A 21,494-nucleotide genomic window follows, 5' to 3' on the forward strand; every position below is an offset into this window, starting at 1 on the left:
GCCCGAACCGCCTCAACTGGCTCCTCTCAATGTGGAGGAGTAGAGGCTCTACTTTGAGCTCCTCCCAGATGACTAAGCTCCTCACCCTATTAAGTAGAGTGTAGCAGCCACCCTGCGAAGAAAACTCATTTACGCCGCTTGTATCCGAGATCTCATTTTTTTAGTCATAACCCAAAGCTCATGACCACAGGTGAGGGTCGGGATGTAGACCGACCCATAAACAGAGAGCTTTGCCTTATGGCTCAGCTCCCTCTTCATGACTGCAGTCCGGTAGAGCAGCAGGGTCACAGTTGGCGCCGGTTATATATGCGGCTGAATTCACGATCCCTCTTCCTATCACTCGTGAACAAGACCCCGAGACACTTAAACTCATCCACCTGAGGCAGGTCCCTTCTCCCTACCTCTCCTAGCTAAGTCACACAAGGCATTCAGAATGGACAGCTTATGTGTCCAGATTTAACATTTTTGTCCTCTGTGTATGGCTTAAAATTACATTTGCAGCATTTTACAAATGCTTTTATACCGAGTGACTTTTATGCTTTGTTAAAATTGTCCTGTAATAGGTTTATCCTTATTCTAGTGCAGAAGGGCCAGAGTCTTAAAGAACATAACAGGGTCATTTCATGAATATTTATTTGAAGTAGAGGGAGAATCTGAACTGAGGAGCTATTGAAGTAAAGGATAAAAATAAGAGCATTGAGAAGAACTAGCCATGCACAAGTATACAGTACCGAACGAAACAATATTACTCCAGTGTTTAATGGACCACTGGCCAAGTCATAGACAGATAGTGTAATTATTAGTGCAAGATAGACAAATGCTGTGCAATAGGATAACTAAAAATACAATAAGTATAAAACAGTCATAAAAATGTCATAAACATAGTAAATGAATGAGTACTATCAGTTGCATTCTGATTGGGTGTCCACACAGCCTTGTGTACGCATTTCTGTGCAGCAGGTTCTATCTGTCCGATGGGAACCATGATTGCAAGAAGTTGCCTTCTTTGTGCATCATGACCTGAGCCTTTCAGAATGAAGCATTTTTTCAGAATTTTTGGGTTGAGAAAGGTTTGTGGGATCTTTAAAAGTCATTCAACATTTTTTTTTTAAAAAGAATTTAGTGGCTTTTAAGTGAGATTTCTTTTGATTTTGCCATCGCATTTGTTTCCCACAGGTTTGTTTTGGTTGCAGCTGTTTTGAAAATCACCTCTACACGTTAAAACACCTGTGGTTGGTAATTTTGCCCATCAGCCAAATATCCCACCCCAAAATAGGCGGTTCTTGACCTTAGTTTTTCCTGAACCTTAGGTTTTTCACTAACTTATATACCAAAAAGTCATAATTGCATTTTTACATGACCATTTTCCAACCTCACTTTAGCATTAAAGAGGCTGTTTTTGTTACTGTGCCTTTAAGGCTGATGTGTGTCTGATGTCTGCTCTGATAGGATGCTCTGTATCATGCTTCAGTTAAAAAGCAGGCTCAAACACTCTTTATAACTTCAGTGTGAATGGGTGGAGCTAAACTGCTGTAGGCTGAATTGGTGGATATATGTATATGTCCTGGCTTTTGTGACATCACGAAAACAATGAATTAAAAATGGGCTGTTTTTGAAGCTCATTCAAAAAATGGACTGTATGGACTGAGGAGTGAATGGTATATTTTGAAACTTAAACACTGTTTAGAGACTACATACAACTCTTATTTCAAAGAAGTGAGAATTATTATTATTTTTTTTTAATGATATGGGCCCTTTAAGCAACAAAATGTACCAGGCATGTGTCTGGTTGGCAAGACGGCCATCACACTAGTACACGGTCGATGCTTTGTGTATTGCTTCACTGACCACCACCAATTGTATAGATTTTTTCCAGTGAAACAGAAAGCTATTGAATCTAAACTCTGCATAATTTGTACGTTTTCTGATTTTTGAGATCGAATTGCTGGTTAGCATTCTGGTTACGTTGATTTGCCCACATCTGCGTATAAAATGCTCCTAAATCTCAGTCAGCGAGGGCAAAAATCAGCTCTTATTTCCTACCCTGGATAGAAGAATGTGGATCTGTGTGCTGAGGCAGGCTGACGTGACATGTGCTGCTTGCGTGAGGTCACATGGGCAACCGAGCGGCTAGTCAAAGACAGGCGAGAGCTGGAAGAGACAGCTGGAAAATCCTCCCCTTCAGGGCCTGAGTCAGCCGCTCGACCCCCATCTCTCGCTCTCTTACACAAATACAGTCCTCAACATCTTTGTGCTGAAGGCTCGAGCCGCCCTGCAGTCCTTTCCAGCGTCATCAGGAATCACAGGGTGACCGAACTAAGACGAGCCCCCGTTGTGGACAACGTGGTTGGACGTCAGTGTCGCCTGCGTATGTTCTGTGAAGATAGCATTGCTTTGCTGAAGGAGTATCATCTCTCCTAAGATGTGCATCAATTCAAACATATTTATGGGTTTGATTAAGTCACAAAACGGAAGCTCAAAATGGAAGTTTATTTTGAGATTAAATGGAGAATCTAACATATGTCATATGTCTGCGACTCCCTCTAGGCTGCTTAAATAGAGCTGAAATGTTACACAACTAGAAAGCGAGATGAGTCATTTAATTTGCATGTCAAGGGCCACTAGCCATTCACGATGCACATATATACCGTCTCAGATGTTTACATAAGCTATGGAGGGCACACAGGGAGAGAATACATCACAGTGGGCTACATAATCCTGTTACATCTCTTTATTTTACATTAACAGCCTGTTTGTTCTGCAGAGCCTATCAGTGCCAAGCTGCACACTGGACACACAAACCCAAGGCTTACACTAGATTGGCTTATTGCTTCATTCAGCTTCTTGCTCAGCGAGCGTCATGTTAGGAAATGAAGAAACTAAGCATGTCTAACTACGTTAATTGAATATCATCCCTCCTAAGATGTACATTCGTTCAAAGCCTGTTTATGCATTCATGGAAATGAAAGGTTTGATGGAGTCGTTGAAAAAGAGAAGCCGAACCGTTTCCTGTGAAAGTACAAGTTTGCTTCATATGGAGATTAAATGGAGAATTCAATTTGTACATCAAAGCAGCCTATAAATATAGATTCAATCAAGGCTCCGAATAATGGCTTCAAACGAAGCACATCAAATGCAGTGAAATCCAGCGGCAGAGGAGGTTAACCCGCTCCTCAAACCATCGGAGGAACCAGAGAGGACAGTTCGCTGTTGCTGCCCTTTCTGGATTTAATGCGATGACGTTTCTATGAACGTCATCTGTTAATTTTACAGAGACCTTTTTTGGGCCTGAATTTTGGCATAAGGCCTGTTGTCTAAAATAGAGAAATTTTCAGGAGGTCAGTACAGAAAAGGTTTGGGTGACTATTGACTTCTAGTATTTGTTAGCAGTGTTAGCCGTGTAGCTCTAGCACTAAAACTAAAGGAGCAAAATTTGGACACCAAACATGTTTTGGGTGATCGACACCCAATATAAAAGACATAAAACTGTAACAACCGTTTCTAAATCACTGAAATCTTTATTCAAACAACAGAAATGACTCATCAGGTGAGGCGGACAACAAGATAAAGGCTAAACCAGGTAGCAAGGTAGCTACCTGGTTATGTAGTATGTAGAAATAAGATAATCACTGTTTTCTTTATGATTTAGTTTGATGGCTGAGGTAAGAGTTACACTCATGCTAGCTTGGTTGTATTTATTATCCCATGGATCAGTGGCTAGGCTAGCTGTCAGGATTGGTTGACACCACAGGGTAGGTGTATATTTCCCAGTAGGTGTATATTTGTGTAATGCATGCTGGGTGTTGTAGTGAGAGAACAGCGATGAACAAAAATGATACAATAATTGTGAATTCTGTCAAACCGATGAGACTGATGGACGCAGTGCAGTACTGTACCATGTACTGTAACATGACAAAAAGCATGTAAAACTCTTTGGGCTGAAATGACCATTTAAGCTGCTTTTTACATTGGGCTTCATTCACTAATATCGTCCTATGTTTTTTCTCAAATTTATTCTTAAAAAAAGGCTTCGTCAGATTCATGACGTGTTCTTAAACCGCAGAACTGTTCTCACCTTTGTGGTCTTGAGTGTGTGTAGATTCTGTTCTTACCTAAAAACAAATGCCAGATAAGAAAACACTGTTGAATGTCAGAATCTTAATAAAAACGAAGAAATTTCGGTAACACTTTCTATGAATGTCACCTTTTGTAAGCATCTATAAACGCATTCATAACATGTTATAATGCATGCGTAAGACATTATAAACATGGCTATAAATATTTATAAAAATGCATTATACATTATAGCCATGCTTATTATGCATTGTGAATTGTTAACATAATACATTATAAGTACTGATCATAACAAATTATAAGAGCTCATAAGTCGTATTTGTCCGCTCTAAGTAAAGTGAAGCGTACTGTACTAAAGCCTCCTCCAGTGTTCAGAGTGAGGCTTCAAGTTGAAGTATTTACTGAAGGATTTACTGAAACACTAAAACATTCACAATAAAGCACATTACAGGCTTCAAATGTCAGAGTTTAAACTAGAGCTGCCATCAGTGTTTTACCCAATGTGGGAAAGGTAATGTTCACCACCGTTAGCTTGGTATTTGTCCTTACTTTACTCTCTCCAAGCTGGGACTGACTTCTTTGGCATTGACATTATAACATGTTATTAACGCTATTTATGATGCATTATATTAACAATTCATAATGTATAATAAACATGGCTATAAAGTGTAATTCAGTGTAATTCTTTTTTTTAAATGTTTATAACCATGTTTGTAATGCCTTATGAATACATTATAACATGTTATAAACGTGTTTATAGATGTTATAAATGTGTTTATAAAGGTGACATTCATAGAAAGTGTTACTGAAATTTCTTCTTATGAATGGTTGGTGAATGAGACCCAAATATCCTACTGTTCCAGTGTTTTTGGGAAAAACCGAGGGCATTGTCTTTGACCACTACGTGTAGTTTGGTGAAAAATCAGGTTTACACATTTTATACAAAATGAAGCCATTTTCTAAAACATGCTTGTTCTCTGAAGTTTGCCTCTTTACTTTTGCACTGGAGCCTCGAGGCTTCCATAGCTAAATAGCTAATGGAAGTTTATACCCCATCAGTTAGCACGGTGCAATGAATCAATGAAAATGAACAATGTTCAAAGTCATCAGCTAATTCTGCTGTTTTTAGCTGCGTAACATACTTTTCCTTTTTGTGCAGATCACTACTGTTTCACGGACATCCAGGCTTATTCTGCCTGAGTGTGAACATCCTCGAGCAGGCAGACTAAGTGTGGATATCTGTGAAACAGTAGTGATGCTGAAAGCAGGGCACGTGGTGTGGGTGTGATATAGATTAGGTGTGATGGAGGGTGTCTCGTCTCTGCTGTCTGCTGCTCCAGCTGGGGAGGACATGCTCCAGCAGCTCCTCACAATGGCGTCCCGGCGCGGGTGCAGCGGAGCAGCACAGCTGCAGCCGTTCTCCACCACGACGGCCTCATCAGCAGCCTCATCAGCCCAGTGACGTGCCATCACCGCCCACACGGAGAATATCTCTCTCTCTCTCTCTCTCTCTCTCTCTCTCTCTCTCTCTCTCTCTCTCTCTCTCTCTCTCTCTCTCTCTTTTCGCTGCAGCAAAAGCTGAAATGTGTGGGTAAACATGGCTTTTTCTTTCTCCAATCCCGCTATTACAGTACGTTTACAGTGGTCATCACCTCCTTTTGAGTGTCCTGTAGGCATCCTCTTTAAATTCTTTACATTTAATAGCTCTTCCCAGTGTATATGGGCCATTCTATTGAATTCAAACTGCTGTCCTAAAGTAAAAAAAACCCTATTAAAATAGTAATTAAGTATAGAGGCCTCAGATATTTACAAGCGTTAAGTTATGATCTATAAAAACTCAAGGCATTGATTAAGATGGCAATAATAAGTTAAATACATATGAAATCATCATTTATAGCGCACTTTCTCTTGGGAGGTGTCTGTTCCAAACCATAAACCCCAAATTTACACTTACACAACTTATGTTATGTTTTTTCAAAGATATTTAAGTTGAAAGATTAAGATTTATCATGATGTTTAATTAACTCATGTTTTCATGTCACTACCGAAACACAAATGAGTTTTAGTGACATTTAGGGCAGGAAGTGAGGCTGCAGTTGGATCCCATTGTTTTGAAGTGTCCGAAAGTCTGAAAATCTGTGGAACGTTAAGAATTGTCACCACTGAAACACATATTTTTGTTCAAAAAACTTGCAGTAGTGTTCTGATTGTTTTGGTAGTGAGAAAATGGAAAGTTCAATCATTTATTTTAATAAAATGAGCATAATTAATTTATAAGGTCACTCAAAAAGATTTTAGTCTGAAGTCCGAGTCATGGTCTCTGAATTTGAACCAGTATAGTTGAATGATGTGTGATGTCCTGTTGCTGCTGATATCATCCTGCAGTTTTCTTGTTATCTGTTAAGGGTGAAACTATTTCAACAGAGTGTTAAAAATCCAAGAAATTTACATTCAGAACAAAGTAGCGAAATGTCTGTATCGCCAGTGCGTTACTAGGGGCTCTCAGTGGTCAGAAATTTACAGCACCTACAACTGATTTCATTCTTTTTTCCTAACAAATAAGGAAAAAACTGAATGTGAATCAGTTACACATGTGACATCGTATATTTAATAGAATCAGTGGAATGTCTAACAGTATAGGTCTGATTGGCTGAGCCACGTTTGAAGCTGGTGTAAAATACTGTTTATTAACTGCATCAGGAAATGTGAGGAGGATTTATACAGATGAGGCCTTTGCTTGTGGCACATTGAGGAGAGAGTCAGGAAATCCGTCAGAGAACTAATCTTCCCTCAACATACAGTGCATCCCAAAAAAGCAGCCAATACAAACTGATGCCTGTAAATCCTCCTAATTTCATCATGTGTGTATGTGTGAAGTGCTGGATTGCCTGTATTAATGCACCCGGTTATTAAAACACACTGTGAGGTTCGTGAGACATCATCTTTCTTGACAAATATAACCAACTTAACACACTTAAGAAAGTATTTATCTGAATTATTTCTCATTTATTTTATTTAGCAATTCATTGTTTACTATTTTATTTTGTTTCTTGTTTCAGTTTTATTTGGCTTAGTGACATTTACTCATTAGTGATTATACACTATAAAAATACAATATTTGAACTAATGAGCAAATATCAACCCCAAGCTAACATACTAGTCACAATACAACAGTACACTCTAAAAAGATGGTTCTTCAGGGGTTCTTTAGGAAAGAAAATGGCTCTATATAGAACCATGGACACTCACAGAACCCTCTGCGTGAATAAAGGGCTCTTTGCATCATGAAACGGTTCTTCAGATTGATGGAGAATGTGTTGTGTATGTAGAACCTTTTTGAAAAGGATCTATACAGCAGCAAAAAGGGTTCCACTGTTGTTACAAGCCAAAGAACCCTTTTTTGGTACTATGTAGAACCCTGTTGCTAAGAGTATATGTAACATCATGTCCTGTCCTGCTTTGTCTGTCTTTGTTTTTGTCTGTTTGCTTTTGTTCATCTTCCCTCTTGTGTCTTGTTCCATGCGCTTTTGTTGTTTTGGTCTGTCTCCTCCCAAGTCATCTGTCCCACCTGTGTGTAGTCTGTAGCCCCGCCCTCTTGTTAGCCCCAGGTGTTTCCCATGTGTTATTTGTCTATTTATTCCCCTTTGTTTGGTCTGGTTCTTGCTGGACGTTGTTTGTGTTGTGTTTTACTGGTTCTGAGCTCGAGTGGTTCTTCCTATGTATTTTGTTCTACGTTCTTTGCTTTTGGTGCTTCTTTTCCTTTTATTACTACTTTCCCTGTTTTGCTTTTCTTTTGTTTCTGCTTCTTTTATTGCTACTTTCTCCATGGACAACAGTGAAACTGCTAGCTTGCATTTGCACCCTGCCTTCTCGTCTCATTCGATTTCCAACACATTACACGGCACAATATGATGCTGCAATACAGTTTGACTTATAATATTTTGTTGTCTAGCCAACCAACCAGCAACATTACCAATGCCATGACTGTTTTTTGATTGATGAACAGTCTCTGACCGGCCTGTGTGCAGTATAAGTATATGCTCTTCCTTTCTGCCATTGACTATACCTTGAGTCACTTAATGTATATTTAATTGACTGTGCTATAATGAGTTCAGCAGTTTGGATGGTCTGGAGCTGTGCAGTCACCCTCCGTCTGTGACACTTCAAGCCAAACACGACTCATGTATCACGTTCACCAGCATCTCAGTGAATCGGTCAGCGTGAATCGGTCAGCTTTCACTGCCACATTTGTCCTTGTCAGACTGACGCACTTTCTCATTCAGGGCACTCAGTGTTCGGTTGCCAGGAGGCTGCTTTCGACGTCTCGGCAACCGCTTTTACAGTTTTGGTAAATGATTTATGGACTGTAATAATATCTCCATTTTGCTGTAGCCAAGCCCTTATTACCTCACTAAACTGATGTGTTGGGTAATCACTTAAACAGGCCAAGAAATAGACAGATTATAAGAAATAATCCAGTCCTGAAACCAAAATCTGATCAGATGACTTGGAAAACTCAACAGGCCTCAGATCTTCTACTCATTCTAGTCATTGATCGCTAGAGAGGCAGGAATGGTTCTCCTCTACCCAAACTCCCTATGGCTGTGATTCCAGATTCCTTTATCGCTGCTGTTCTTCAATTTCTACAGGGGCTGATTTGAATGGACACTATTATCGTCATTATCCAGGAGTCCGGTGTGTGGGCTGAAGACTCGGAGTGGCGGCTCTCTCTCTCTCTCGCTGAAGCCACTTCACCCTCAATGGGATAATTGTGTTAAAAGCATCATCCCAGATCTGATTCACACAACACAAAGGCACCAGAACTTTCCATCCAAGTCTGGAGACGGCAGCTATCTCTGGTAAGAGTAATCATTTAATCGGTTCATCCTCAGAGGACTTTAGTGTGATCGTGAAAGGTCGTTGTTATCATCATCTGACATTGATGTTCGTGTAATATGTTCATTAAGGAGCTTATAGGACGTTTAGCATTTGTTTTTGAGCAGTACAGTAACGCTTAGTCCACTCAGAATGTTGCAATAACAGTAAATGTCTCTGCAACTGCTGCAGATGTGATAGGTTGTACATGCATTTGTGCTGCTCTTCTACTTCGTGGTTTGTGTTGAGGTGAAAGTCTGTTCTGCATTGTTGTTTCTAGTCAGTTGTTTTCTATTGAATAACTCTACCCAGAGGTTGATGTTGTGGCTGAAGGCATGTGTTGAAAGCCCCTAGTGGGCTATGATGCTACTTTAAAGAATAGTTTGGCCACAGATTTAAAGTCCAGTGCGAAAGTCGTCAAAAATCTTAATTGATTTCATTTCCACTTAAAACAGCCATTAAATACAATTTATTCATTTTTCACAGGATATATGTCTAAAAATATTTGATTTAAACTAAACTACTTGCATTAGGAAGGGAAAAATAAGTGGGGAAAAAACTAATTTCAGAAGTGGAGTTCAAAAAATGATTAAAAGATACAAAGAAAATGGGGCTCCTAACAACCACCTGGAAGACCTGGTAGAAACCACAAATGCCTCCATCAGATAAACAGCACTTAAAGGTTTGATCTTTTAGAGAGAGGAGAAAATCAAGCTGCTTCAGATCTGAAAACATCCACAGGTGTTTCTGTCCATCCTTCCACTGTGAGAAGACGACTCAGCGCTGTGGGTCTGAAAGGATGTGCAGCTGTCAAGAAGAACCTCACTGAGAAAAGGAGACGGACACATCAAACAAAGAAGCTGAACAATGGACTGACCGCCCCAGAGTCCAGACCTCAACACCACTGAATGTGTTTAGATTACTTTGGAAAATGATCAACCAATTTCTAAGGCTGAACTTTGGAGGTGTGAAAAATATTCATGCAGATTTTACTGAGAAAAGAGAGGACACACTAAATACTGAAAAATCTGATATTACATTCAGGTTTTGATCTTGTGTAACTTTCTTTGTTTCTGATGCTGAAAAATTAATAACTTTGCACTTAATGGCCTTTTTAAGAGGAAATTAAATTAATAGTCACAAACATATTGTTTAAGATTACTTAACAAGTTGATATGGTTTGATGTGTATGATGTGAATATTTAGCCATGCAGTTAGCATAGTGCTAATTGGCGGGTTATAAGCTTCCATTACTGAGCTACATTAGTCTCATAGCTTCGGTGTGAAACTGAAGCAAACTTCAGACAACAGACATGTCTTGGGTGACTGACCACATTTGGGGAAATTGCCTCAAGGAATAATGTGTTAATCTGGTTTGTCACTGAACAGTTTCTTTAAACATAATTAGCACACGGGGGATGAAGTGGATTTGTGGACCCGCTGCTCCTAGTCCAGTGCTCCTGTGAGACTGCAGGGTGTTTATGTACTGACTGTTCTTACTGAGGGCTCTGTCGTCACTAAAACATCAAACTGGAAACGTGTTTCACTTACAGATGCTGAACAACTGCCTTCCATCCATCTTCGGTTTAGATTACTAGAATGACGCCAGTCTGAGCAAATAATGAGAAAATCTGTGAAAGTGAATCTCTTTGGAGCTTGACCTCGAGGGGTTAATGATATAAATTGAAAATCATTGAAATGGCTTTGGGTGGGGTACGGAACGGGGGGTGATTTGTTTAAAGACTGTTGGCGTATTGCTGTCCTAATCTACTCTTGATGGAGAAGGACACCAGTGACCTCCCTGGGGAGCCTCTCTAGCAGTGAGATGCAATGCACTGGGAACAGTTATTATCTTTCCCAGTCCATCGTCTGTAGACTGGAATAACTAATGTCTTATGTTCACAGTCTGCTTTCTTTTTTCTTTTTTTTTTTTCATAAACGAGGTCCAAATTGGCGTTCTCACAGTACTGTGCAAAAGTAAGAGACCACCCTTCAAATTTAAATTGTCAAAAAACGCTATTAAGGAAAGGTTACATATTTTTCAGCATCAAGAAGAGCAGGAAACATATTTAACCCTCTACTGCACACATTATGAGAGCAATTAAAAAAAAAAATTCAATCCACTTTTCTTGCATAAAATGGTCCTTGATTTATTTTTTTCTGAACTGATTATTAAATTAAAAAAAAAATGTGTGCAGGGGTCCTTTTGGGGTATGTTGCTTTGAGGCAACAATGGAAAGAAATGATATAGAGGCGTGTTCCCTGAAGTGGTGAGTGACTGGCTAAATCCAGTCCTCTGTCGCACAGTGTTGCTTCTAGGCAACAAACATATTTCTGCAAATTCTCATGACAAAAAAAATGATACTGATTTGTTAAAGAGGTTTAAAGGTGCCCTGTTTAACTGTATCTAAGAGAGAGTGTGACAAAGTTCATGCTTTTTATTTACTTACTCAAAGTCTTCCCTTTATTGTTAATCCTATCGTTGTCTTTAAATATGTTTAATGCTATTGTAAAGTGAGGAAAATGAGTTTGTTGCCCTGAGGCAACATCGTGCATTAGAGGGTTAACAGAAAATTACACAGAAGCCTCAACAACTAAATATAATATTACATTTTTCAGTATTAATTGTGTCCAATTTTTACTTTTATTACAGCTTCCATTCTACTCAGGAGAAGCTCGTTCATTCAGTTTTTAAATGAAATCTGCAGGGAAATTTTTCCACATCTCCAAAGTTCAGTCTTAGAAGTTGGTTTTGCATTTTCTGCTTCTCACCATCCAAATAATCTAAACACATTCAGTGGTGTTGAGGTCTGGACTCTGGGGTGGTCAGTCCATCATTCAGCTTCTTTGTTTGATGTGTCCGTCTCCTTTTCTCAGTGAGGTTCTTCTTGATCAGCTACACATCCTTTCAGACCCACAGTGCTGAGTCGTCTTCTCACAGTGGAAGGATGGACAGAAACACCTGTGGATGTTTTCAGATCTGAAGCAGCTTGATTTTCTCCTCTCTCTCAGAGATGAAAGCTTTAAGTGCTGTTTATCTGATGGAGGCAGTTTTGGTGTCTACCAGGTCTTGGTTGTTAGGAGTCTCATCTTCTCTGTATCTTTTAATCATTGAGTCCGTTTACATGCACTTAATAATCCGATAACTGCAGAACATCAGATTTTGTCAGTAATCCGATTAACGGGTTTACATGCACGTGAGTAATCAGATAATGTGAAACTCCAGGTTTAAATGAGTCAGACAGTAATCAGATTTCTGCTTTGCAACCAGCCAATAAACTCACAGAAGAAGACGTGACGTAAATGTAACGTAAAACTCAAACTTCATACCGCCACTTTACCTGAAAATATGAACATACATCATTTAGAAGATGAAGAATATTTAAATCCTTCATTTCCTCAAGAATGTATTTGGTTGCTGCGTCTCGCGGCGACGCTGCTCGCTTATTTCCGGTCCTGCACTCTGTTTTCACACATTCACAGACTGAGATATCAGAAAGAAATCAGAGTAAGAGTTCACAGGCACTGAGAAATCTGATTACTGAGCTAAAATCCAGCCTCTTTATTAGATTTTTTTTTTAACAGGACTTCTAGACTTTACTCCGATCTAAGAAATCAGAATATACTGTTTGCATGACCGTTTAAATAATCAGATAACTGCAGAAATCCGATTGTGATCAGACTATTGAGTGCATGTAAACACAAATTTTTTGCACTCCAGTTTTGGAAACTTCTGTTTGTTTGCTTTTTTTTGCTTGGACTGTCCCCTTTTTTATGCAAGTGGATTGTCATATCTAATTTCCTCACATTTATCCTGCACTTAATGGCTGTTTTAGAAGTGGATGATCTTATATTTGATATGCTCAGGAATATCTCCTAGAAAATAAATGAAGGCTGGTCTAATTTTTGCACAAGACTGTAGATCACTGAGCGACATAAACTCTGTAAATGTACAGTACCACACTGCGCATAAGTTACTCTGCAGTTCTTAGATTAGGGTTTTGCTCCAGTCAGTCAGTTAGATGCAACTCATTTTTAGACACGAGGGACATCTCAAACAGTGTCCTCTTTCTTTTATAAAGTCAGTTATTATAGATTTAAAAGAGAACAAATAATGTGCTTAAATGGGTGAATTAACCTCTGACAGTGTGCTGGTGGTGAGGGCATCTCTGGGAATGAAATGGCTGTTGCCCCAAGGGTAAAGCCATTAGGATCAAACACCTGCCCCACCACGGACTGCGTTTGTGTGTTTTGTGCGGGACCATAATAGAGCCTACGTAAACACACAGGGCCTCAGGCTGAGCTCCACTGAGTGTGGAGAGGAGCAGAGAGAGGGTGATGGAGATGGTATGCACGCCATCTGGTTTTCTGAGCTAATGATGTACTCTACTGGAGCAAAGAGAACTGGATAGCAAATATAAACAGGGTCTTTCATTCAGGGGTACATTTCAGAACATTTGACATTAGCAATACACTCTATATACAGTACTGTGCAAAAGTAGGAGAGCACCCCTTTTTATTTATTTAATTAAATAAAATTTAAATTGATTTAATTTCCAGTTAAAACTCATTGTGTATATGTTATTCATTTTTAGCACTAGGAAATCATAATAACAAAAAAAATTTACACAAAAGCCTCAACAACTAAATATGACATTACATTTTAAGTACATTAAAGTTACATTACATTAGGTACATTACATTTAAGTATTCAGTGTCCAATTTTTGCCTTTATTACAGCTTCTGTTCTTTTCAGGAGACTCACCTTCAGTTTTCCAGAGTAATCTGCAGCGATATTTTTCCACAATTCCAAAGTTCAGTTTTAGAAGTTGGTTTTGCTTTTTCTGCTTCTCATAGTCCAAGTAATCCAAAAAACCTTCGGTGATGTTGAGGTCTGGACTCTGGGGTGGTCAGTCTGAGAACACCAGCGGCTTCTTTGTTTGATTTAATCTGAACTGTCACTTCAGTTGTCATAAGTGGTTTTAAAATAATAGTTAGTCTGTATTGTAAACTTTAAATATTGTAAACTTTTCATATTCAATACACTTAAAAATACACACCTAAGTGTGTTCTTCTTTCACAAGGGATGATAATTTTTTACTTCTTCTTGTTGTTTCCAAAATGCTCAAGATGTTGAATAAAATACTTTCTATTTCGTAACATTGAAATCTTCATTCTGTAAGTTACTTTGTAATAAAATTACAAATAATTATTAATGTAAGAAGCACTTTCAAACTTTTTTAACGGTAGTGCACTGAGTCAGATACAGAAGCTGCACTGGATAGGCGTGTAAGATGCTACCGCCACCATGTTTTAACAGATAATATATAGAAGTCACACAATGACCAGATTTGGGCACCTTCATTTTAGAATCTTAATCAGATTTCTAGACCTTGCTCCAATCTAAGAAATCCGAGTATGCTGATTACATAAATAATTTAAATAATCAGATAACTGCAGAAATCCGATTATGATCGGATTATTGAGTGCATGTAAACACACACATTTTTTGGACTCCAGTTTTGGAAACTTCTGTTTGTTTGCTTTGCTGTCCCCTTCTTTAAGCAAGTGGATTATCATATCTAATTTCCTCACATATATCCTTCACTTACTGGCTGTTTTAGAAGTGGATGATCTTCTATCTAATATCTTCAGAAAAATCTCCTGGAAAATGAAAGAAATGAAGGCTGGTCTATTTTTTGCACAAGACTGTAGATCACTGAGCGACATAAACTCTGTAAATGTGTAGTACCATAGTGCGCATAAGTCACTCTCCAGTTCTGAGGGGAGAGTTTTGCTCCAGTCAGTCAGTTAGAGCGACTCATTTTCAGACACGAGGCATCTAAAATTGTGTTACCCTTCTTTTATAAAGTCAGTTATTATAGATTTGGGTGCCTTCATTTTGTACCAATTTATAATATATCTGTTATGTTTTTGGCACTGATTGGCTTTTGTATCCTCTGGTGTCTTGTGTGACTGACAGATTGTGTCTGCACTCTACAGATTGGTCATTTTAGTGGCAGGTATTTAAATTTCTTTACATTTCTGCTCATTTTTTATGGTCATGCTTACAAGTTGTGTAGTCTGCTTCTTTCACATGCACTTGCATATGGCACACACAACGACTCCACATTAAAACATGTCATTTCTGATAAGAATTTTGATAAGCATTTTAATAATATCAGCGACATCAGTCAAATGCGATCACTGTCATCTCCCTGTCACAGTTGTTCAGCTGTAAATCACTGCGTCTTTGTGGTTACATGGCTCTGCAGGAATGGCAAGCATGAAATGCAAAGACTGGTTTAAATGAAAGGACATCTCATTGGAACACAGGCCTAAAACTTCGTCCGGCAGTCTAACTGAGGCAGACGCATTTGTTACCACTACTACTCAATTACAAACTATCAGTCATCTGTGAGATTATCAACATAATTTTTTGGGATAATTCCTCTTTGATGTCTTCTACAACAGTTCGTCATGGTGATGCTTTTTGTAGCCAGATCACATTTAATCACACAGAAGCAGTACTCTGGGTTACCTGTCTGAGAATTAGTCTTATTTACAGCTTTGGCTTAGCAAAGGGCTTTGTTTGTTTTTTTTTTGTTCTGTTAATTTTATTAATGTTGGTGTTTAGTATTCAGTGAGATTTCACTCTCGTTGTTTCTCTAAAAGCTGTGCAGAGGCATTATGATGCAATTATGTGTGTGTGAATGTGTTTGGGGTCCGTCCACCCATGCATCCATCCATTCATTCATTTACTCAACTGTCCACCCAAACACTCACCCACCTAAACACCAACCCACCTACCTATTTTGTTTGTTTTTGTAATTATTTTTTATTTTCCTGTTTAAAAAACACACACACACACACACACACACACACACACACACACACACACACACACACTCTAACACATTTTTGGCTTTTTAGCATATTAAGACATTTTAGATGTATCCAGAATGAGGAATAGAGCTTTAGATGATTCTAAAATCATGCAAGTTGTCTCTTATTTAAGACCTCTGAAGACAGAAAGTGTGACAATATTATTATAGATAGATAATTTTCATGCAATGCATAAAATTTTGAATATCTAAAAATAGTTTTGTTGTCTAGTTTACAATACATAAATATCCATATATTGAATGAATGTAAATATAGAAATTGTTAATATGACAAGCTCTCTCAAACTTAATGCCATAGTGTTATCATAAAAAAATGTGTGAGATATTTAAAATGACTAAGATGCTACCTCCACCATGCTTCACAGATAATGAAACCATCACAGCAAGACTGGAGTTGAGCACCCCTGTTTTACACCATCTTCAATAATCTGACAGTTTTGTTTTTAGGACTAGTTGTCTTTCGTTTTATCTGATGTACCTCAACGGAAATGGTTATTTATCTACTGTCTTTGTAAACACAATGACTGTGTAAAAAAGAGCGCAGATTGATTTGACAGTCTTTAATGAGGAACAAACTTCTGTCTGATTGATGGAAATTTCGTACGACATAGAAACAAGTGGAGATTTCAGTGCAAATGATGAATCAGCTTCAGTGCGTGAAGTAAAGCGCCAGCCTGCCAGTTCCTCATTTACATATCATTTACATGAAGCAAGTCCTGATTCATGCAGACGTTTCAGCTGGTTGTTAATAAAATTAAGGCATAAGGAAGCTTATGAGCCAATGGCTGTGCTAGTAGGTGGAGTTTGGTGGAGTTTGAAGTTGAGCACTGTTAAAATTATGAAGACTGAGAGAACAAAAAGTGAAATAAACAAAATGTTCTAATTCTTTGTAAGATGGTAGAATGACATGATTATGCAGTGCGTTTATTTTCCTAAAAGAACATATTTAAATGTTGTGTTATTGCAGTGTATGAAGTGCTGCATAGCTGTTTTGTTTTTTTGCCGCAGTGTCAGTTGTGTAAAACAAAAGCACAGAGAAATTTCGCAGCATTTATTTTTACCAATGTACATGTAAAATAAGTACATCAACGTCTGTACTGGATTGCTGTGTGCACAAACTATACGTATTATCATTTTTTACATTCTCATTGGTATTATAGATAATGTTGATTATAGATAATTGATATGTCATTGATAATAGATTAAGCATTTGTTAAACTATAACACTCAAATTTACATGCACTCATACCAGAGGGGAATTTGGTTGTACAGATACACAACTTTGATGAATAAGGGCCAATGAGGTGAATTTTTTAACCCCTCACATTCCAGGTGCCTGTATTTGTGACCAAACATAACATTCCCTTTCTCGTAACTACATAACATACATAGTGGTTTCATACTAGTTACTGGATAATAATCTTTCAGATACCTAAATACAAATAAAAGCATACAAAGGTGAAGCTGTGGCCCTGTGACTTGAAAGCACCATGTGTGCTGTGTGAGAGGGGGTGTAAGAGGTAGCCAAAGCCCTGCCCACTCTAATCGTGTGGTCATTACAGCCGGCAGCATGCGTCTCCACCCAGGGGCGGCCATTTCCTTGCCCATTTGCACCATTTGTAAAGCAGCAGAGCAGGAAATGAGGCGCTTTCTCGCACCGTAACCCAAGCCTGGAGATCCAGTTGAGGGAGCAACACTTAAGAGGCCACTGGAATAGAACCTGGCTGGAAATTAGGGCCGGTGGAGGCGAGAGAGGGAGGAGGGAGGGAGGGAGGGAGGGAGGGAGGCCGGGTGTCGGGGTGACAGATGATGAGTGGCTCCCTCAGTGGGGCCAGACATGGATGGCTTCATACACAGGGTTATTGATTGGCTATGATCCTCCCATCATCGGCTGATGGATGGGACTGCTAAGGGTGGGGGGGTGAGATATTAGCGCTTTCCGTTCATCTCTGTTAAGAGAGAGAGAGAGAGAGAGAACTAGAGAGAGAGACAGCGAGAAATAACGAATAGAAGGGTGACTGAAGCTGAGGACTTGATGTGTCCCCTGGTGTGTTGGACGGCGGTGGCGGTGGCGGCGGCTCGTGTCCAGCACCCCTTCAGAGTGAAAGAGTGTCGTTAGAATGAAAACTGAACCCAGCAGAAGGGGAGGGAGCTAATAAGCTTCATGGAAGCCTCATAATAAGCCTGGGAAATGGAGACACAGCCATGAATATTTCAGCTTTGTACAGAACTTCGGAAATAAGGCCTACTTATTAACGCGCACACAGCTGCCCGTAAACTGTGAAAGGCGGCTGAAGCTGATTGACGTGTGACGTGACACAGCTCACAGAATGCCAGACAGCCAGTCAATGCATATTTCAGTAATTGGATGCCATAATGAGCGTTTTTGTTGACCGGTGCATGAGTCTGTGCCCAGAATTACTCAACAAAGGCAAAGGCAGGGGAACAGGGTTAAATTAGGACACTGGGTTCATGGTTCCATAACAGATCTAATGTCTGTGGTACATTGTCTGTTGCCCAGTGCCTCAGTGCCTCTGACTGCAGTATTTTACATGTTGGCCACTAAAAATGTAGCCACTTTTGGCCACTTGCCTTGGAGATATTTTGCATTGTTTTTCTTCTTTAGAAACAGAAACGATCAAACATAACTAATTAGACAAATCAGATTATGTCGCAGTTAACTGTAACCACCATGATGGCTAACTTGGAGATGGGGTGACCGTGGTGGCCCTCATGCTGAGCTGGTCCACCTGGCCTCAGATGCTCTCCCACTGGCGTTTGCTAAAATCACTCATTGACTTAAGGTTTCTTGTAGAGTGACTTGCAATATTTAATCGTGTTACTAGGGTGGGCGAATGTGGCGTTAGGAGTTTTCTCTTATTGGTATAGCATGGTGTTCTTGCTTGGGAGGGGAATCCAACCTTAGTCAGCTGCATGGTGCTACCCACTATGCTATGCCAACCAGTTTCTGACCTGCTCTTGGCTAGGTATTTTGCGTGCTAGCAGTGCTAAACCTAGGCTGCTGTGCTAATCCACCACCCAGATAAAATCTGCCGCAGTCCAGTGGTCAGAAATGAATTATAAATTGTTTATGACAACAGATCTGTAATACACCTATATAGTGGACCTATAACCAGGTGGACCTCATTAAGTGGCCAGTGAGTGGAAGTACAAGTAGGTATTTTTAATATAGTGGATAGTGCACATACATATTAATTTCAAATAATTTCAACTGTGCCTTCGAGCAGCTTATAGTTTGTTCTGTGGGCTAAAGTGAACAATCCTTCTGGTGGAGCTGGAGGCGCTAGATGTCTCTCTAAGATAGACAGGTGCGTGAGTGTGTTTGGCAGCCCAAACTCTGAAGAGATGCAATCTGAGTACCATCTGTGCCGCTGCTATAGGCATTAAGATTTCACTCCAACAACAAAGTGTTCCAGATTACAGAAACGAAAGGTGCTTCAAGACTTAACCTTCACTATGCCTCAGAGAAATGTCTGCCGTCATGTTGCTGGGCATTCTGTTCTCAAAAGGGCCACTTGAATCCTTGATTGAGGGACAGTGTGCCATATTGCATCATAGCGGTCAACCCATACGGCTTACCCATGCTAAATGCATTTTTTGCAGTTTTGGCCATGAAATTAAAAAAGCTAATTAACATCAATAATTCTGTGCATTAGGATTTTTTTATTTTCTGTTTTAAAATTTAATTTAGTCAGACTAGGTGGTGGATTAAGAGCTTAGGCGTACACTATATAGCCAAAAAGTATGTGGACACCCGGGTGTTTCGGCCACACCCATTGCTAACAGGTGTATAAAATCAGGCACACAGCCATGCAGTCTCCATAGACAAACGCTAGAATGGGTCAAACTGAAGAGCCTACACTGTTAGAAATAAAGGTTCTGTCCTGGTACCTTTTTCGTTCATCAAGGTACAAACAATGTAAATGTTCCATTGAAAGTAAAACAATTATTTTAGAGTCCAATTGTGCACCTTAAATACGTTTTTCCCAGGGTAAAAGTTTTGTATTTGTTCCTTTTCATAACCGAATGTTTTAAAACAAAACAATAAAATAAAAGCCTGGAGACGAGACGGGGTGTGTGGAGTCAGTACAGCTTAGAACATATCATTTCAGTGGATTATGGTTCAGTTATGTTCCCTGACTAAAGGTACTGAGATGTATCCTTGAGGGTTCCACCCCAGTGACAAGAGGGGAACTGCCCCAGTGATTGTTTCATACCTTTATTTCTGAGAGTGTGGTAACTTGCTTGATCTGCCCAGGTCAACTATAAGTGCTATTATTGTGAAAAAGAAGGATCTAGGACCAACAACATGGGAATCAAACCCCAGTCAGCTGCATGGCAGGCAATGGTGGTACCTACACATTTCAGCACTTCAGAGCAGTGGAAACGTGTGAACCTGGGTTTTGGCGGATGCCAGGAGAATGATATTTACTGGAATACGTAGTGCCAACAGTAAAGTTTGGTGGAGGAGGGATAATGGGCTGGGGCTGTTTTTCGGGGTTTGGACCCCTTAGTTCCAGTAAAGGGTGATATTAATGCTACAGCATACAAAGACATTTTAAACAATTATATACTTCCAACTTTGTGTCAGCAGTTTGGGGAAGAGCCTTTCCTGTTCCAGCATGACTGAGCCCCTGTGCACAAAGCGAGCTGCATAAAGAGAAGGTTTGATGGGTTTGGAGTGGAGGAACTCCAGTGGCCTGCAAAGAGCCCTGAACCTCAACCCCACTGAACACCTTTAGGATAAACTTGGAACATCAATGTGAGCCAGGCCCTCTCGTCCAACATCATTGTCTGACCTCACAAATGCTCTTTAGACTGAATGGGCACAAATTCTCACAGACACACTCCACAATCTTGTGGAAAAACCTTCCCAGAAGAGTGGAGGCTGTTACAGCCACAAAGAGGAGGCCAACTCCGAAATGAACTTGTTGGACATCCCGTTCAAAAACCATGGACATTAATGTGGTGTTTTGGTCAGGTGTCCACATACTTTTGACCATATTGTGTACTGGTTTATGGATGACGTATTTGTACACACACACAGACCTTTATTTTTTACTGACTGTTTCTGTTACTGCGCCTTTATGACTGACATACAGTTGTATGCAAAAGTTTGGGCTTCCCTGGTCAAACGACATGTTTTGTTGATTATCTAAGTGAAAACATTAGCACATCCTCCACACAGAACACACTTAAGTATTGCAAATTGTAGTACACAATTTATGTGTATTTGCTGAGTGTAGCATATTTGAAAAATATGGTGCCACATTGTGTTTTTCCCAATATGTTAAATTCAGCAAATAAACAGTAACTGTACATTAAAATGTGAAGAAGTATGTTTTATGTAGAGGATGTGTAAAACTTATTTTCACTTAGAAAATGAACAAAACATGTAATTTGACCTATGCATATGAGTACATGTAAATGATCTCTGTTGTGATTGGCTGCCCTGTATTGTGCCTCATTCAAAAAGCAGTCTGGACTGAAACACTCCTCATAACTTCAGTGGGAATGGGCGGAGCTAAAATGCTGTAGGTGGATATATGTAAATGTGTTGGTTTTTATGGCATCACAACAACGATGAATTCCAAACAGGCTGTTTTCGCTGCTTAGTTT

The 21,494-nt window shown here is 39.5% G+C and overlaps 1 protein-coding gene across 1 annotated transcript in view; it reads left to right on the forward strand.

Moving 5' to 3' along the window:
• myo3a (myosin IIIA) overlaps nucleotides 1-21,494 on the forward strand; it is a 181,939-nt gene that overhangs the window by 15,827 nt on the left and 144,618 nt on the right. Inside the window, exon 3 of the mRNA XM_036581866.1 lies at nucleotides 8,724-8,933. The gene's annotated coding sequence lies outside the window, so the exon portion shown is untranslated. The remainder of the gene's footprint in view (nucleotides 1-8,723; nucleotides 8,934-21,494) is intronic.

This window comes from Colossoma macropomum, unplaced genomic scaffold (assembly GCF_904425465.1).
Source record: "Colossoma macropomum unplaced genomic scaffold, Colossoma_macropomum, whole genome shotgun sequence".
Taxonomy (NCBI): Eukaryota; Metazoa; Chordata; class Actinopteri; order Characiformes; family Serrasalmidae; genus Colossoma; species Colossoma macropomum.